A 3,462-nucleotide genomic window follows, 5' to 3' on the forward strand; every position below is an offset into this window, starting at 1 on the left:
GAGATGAACAAGATTGTCCTTGAAGAACTTAGAAAATAGTACATAAACCAGTAGGAATTCTACAATGTCATGTGGTAGATGTAATTAAAGAGGCAGATACAAAGGACGATGAGCACACAAATGGCATGACCTTGTGGCTCTGATGCAGAGGAGTGAGTGTGTGGTGAAATGAAGGGGTGGTCAGAACACTGGGAAATGAAACCAGCAAGGCAGGGTGTGGTTGAACCTCCAAGTTGCCATATGTAGTGGAATTAGGACTGACTTGGTTTAGGTATCAGAAGCTCAGTTCACGTCAGCCTACAAGGGGGCATTTATTGCCAGAGTCTGACTTGTCTGACTTTGGATCAAGCTGCATCCTTGTCCTGGAGTCTAAAGAAGAGCTGGGATGGAGCAGTTTCCTACCTGTGGGCTCAACTCACTGCACACCTTCATTTTCTTTCTCTACACCTTCATTCATTCTCCTTTATTACTGGATTTCTCCACTTTTCTGGTTCACTTGGCAGAAAACATGGCCACTGACCGCTTCTGAGCATTTTTGCATGCTGCAGAAATCCAAAGAGAAACTGTCAGTCCCAGGTCAAAATGTCTAGGATGACTTGGCTAGATTAAGGTGCCCAGCGTAAGACCAATAGCTAAGAAAAGATTAGTTACCAAATATCCATGTTTGGGGAAGAAGGAATTTTGGGGAATGGAAGGGAAAAAGCCACACAAAATCATTTGAGCTTTACTATTTAGACAATGGGTTGTTCAGTTGCTAAGTCGTGTCTGACTCCTTGTGACCCCATGGACTGTAGCATGCCAGGCTTCCCTGTCCTTCACTATCTCCCAGAGTTTGCTCAAACTCACGTCCATTGAGTTGGCAATGCTATGGCTAGAAAAAGCGTTTAAACATGAAATGCTTAAGAAAGCGTGCAAACATTTTAGCAAGGAAGTAAGTAAAATAATCAGATTTATGCCTAAAGTTCCATTGGCAAGGGGAAGGTTGAGAATGGAGACATGGGGGCCAGTTTACTGTAATAGCCTAGAAGAAAGAACTTCCAACTGAGGTGTTGACAGAACAATATGCCATACAGCACTTGTCTTCCTCTGGCTGGCTTATCTCACTTAGCACGAGGCCCTCCAGATTTATCCATGTTGTCTCAAATGTCGGGATTTCCATCTTTCTAAGACAATAATATTCCTGCGTGGGGGGTGTTTCCATACCTTGGCTATTGTGAATTAAGGATCCAATGAATATGGTAGTACAGATCCTTTTGAGATAGTGATTTTTTTGCTTTGTATACCCAGAAGTGGGATTGTTGGATCATATGGTAGGTCCATGTTTAATTTCTTGAGATAGCTCCATACTGTTGTCCATAGTAGCTGTACCAGTTTACATTCCCAGCAGCAGTACACAAAGGCTCTCTTTTCTCCACATCCTTCTTTTTGATGATAGTCATCCTAAGAGATGTGAGGTGATATCTCATTGTGGCTTTGGTTTGCATTTCCCTGATGATTAGCGATATTGAGCACCTTCTCAGGTACCTGCCAGCCTCTGGTATTTCTTCTTGGAAGCATGTTCAGGCTCTTCTACTTTTACACTATTTACTTACTTTTGCTATTGAGTTGCATGAGGTTCTTGTGTATTTTGGATATTAACTCCTTATGGGATATGTGATGTGTCAAGTTTCTGCCATTCCACAGGTTATCTTTTAATTTGTTGATGGTTTCCTTTGCTGTACAGAAGCTGTTTAGTTTCACGGAGTCCCACTTGCTTATTTTTGCGTTTGTTGTCATGTAGTCATTTTGTTAAAGAAAAGGTCGACCAAAGTAAAATCCACCAAAAAGAAATCAGGTCTCCCCAAACCCGGATACTCATCTGAAGTGGTGTCTTCACTCTGCGGGGTGCTTGAGAACACACGAGTGGTTCATCAGTGTCCTGGTGTTTATGTCTGCCAGTCCCTGTGCCTTCACCCGTGCTCTAGGCTTGGCTTACTGCCAGAGAGCCTCCAGTTGCTCAGGCCCGCAATTCACAAACTTCTTAAGCAAATATAAGATTAGTAAATGGTATCTGCTTTGTGGAGTCTATTAGTTCGCTGTATATCCGCAGACGCTGTATAGCACACATTTAAATGTTCTGAAAACTCTGGGAACTTAATCCCAGAAGGTCATGTGTATCATAAACTGGACAAGGAGGCACTCCCTAAGCCTTTGTCCTTCTTCCACTTCTCTTCTAGCTGAACACCCTTTCCCTTTATGAGCTCATCTTTAGAACGCTCTTGATTCCCCAACCCACTTCCAGGGCCTTGACTTGGCCCCTGAATTCCTGTGGGCCATCTTCCTTTTAGAGTACCAGTGACACACACAACTAGATATGTCAAAATCCAAACTTATAATTCTCTGCCCTAAACTTTTTTCCCCCCCTATGTTTCCTCAAAACCCCTAGGCTCTGTTTGAGGCTTCCCTTCCTGCACCTCCCATATCTGGTCTCCCATCAGGATCCATTGCTTCCACTGCTTCTGATCCTTGCATCTGTCCTCTTTCTGAGAGGCCATGGACACTGCACATAGTCTCTGAGGTCTAGCTACAGGCGGACCGAATCTAACGCTAAAATCTCTCAGGGCTTCAATATCCTCTCATTTTGTTAAAGTCTTTATTGAATTTGTTATAGTATTGCTTCCATTTTATATTTTAGTTTTTTGACTGGGAGGCATGTGGGATCTTAGTTCCCTGATCCTGCTTTGGAAGGTGAAGTCTCAACCACTGGACCGCCGGGGACCTCTCATTTTTAAAGGGGACTGACAATAATTCATAGGGTTATTGTGAGAATTAAATGAGTTAATATGCATGTTCTCCAGTGTTGCATAACAAATATTTCCACAACTTAATAGATAAAACCACACTCGTGTGTTACCTCTCACTGTTGCAGTGAGTTAGGAGTTGGGGAGCTGTCCAGCAAGGCAGTTGTGTCTTGGGTCTCTCATGAGGCTGTAGTCATCTAACAGCTGGGGCTGGAACAGCTGGCACTCCCCAGGCATCTCCTTCTGTCTGGTATCCCCACATGGTGGCCTCGAGGTAGCCAGACTTCTGCTAGGATGGCTGGAGGTACCCTGAGCAACAGCCGCAGATACACCTGCAGATGCCCCAAGGTCTTTCCTCACTTAGCTCAGAAGTCCTGCTCTATTGTCTTGATCGAGGAAAACCTGCTGGGGAAAGAAGATCTAAAGAAAGAGAAAGAATGAAGATGGATTAGAATAAGCGCTGACTCATTGGAAGGGACCTTGATGCCAGGAAAGATTGAGGGCAAGAGGATGAGATGGCTGGATGGCATCACTGACTCAGTGAACATGAGTCTGAGCAAACTCCGGGAGACAGTGAAGGACAGGGAAGCCTGGCGTGCTGCAGTCCATGGGGTCACAAAGAGTTGGACACGACTTAGTAACTGAACAACAACAAAGAGAATAAAAGGGGGGCTGGGAAGGG

The sequence above is a fragment of the Bos indicus x Bos taurus genome, chromosome 17, assembly GCF_003369695.1.
Source record: "Bos indicus x Bos taurus breed Angus x Brahman F1 hybrid chromosome 17, Bos_hybrid_MaternalHap_v2.0, whole genome shotgun sequence".
In the NCBI taxonomy this organism is placed as follows: Eukaryota; Metazoa; Chordata; class Mammalia; order Artiodactyla; family Bovidae; genus Bos; species Bos indicus x Bos taurus.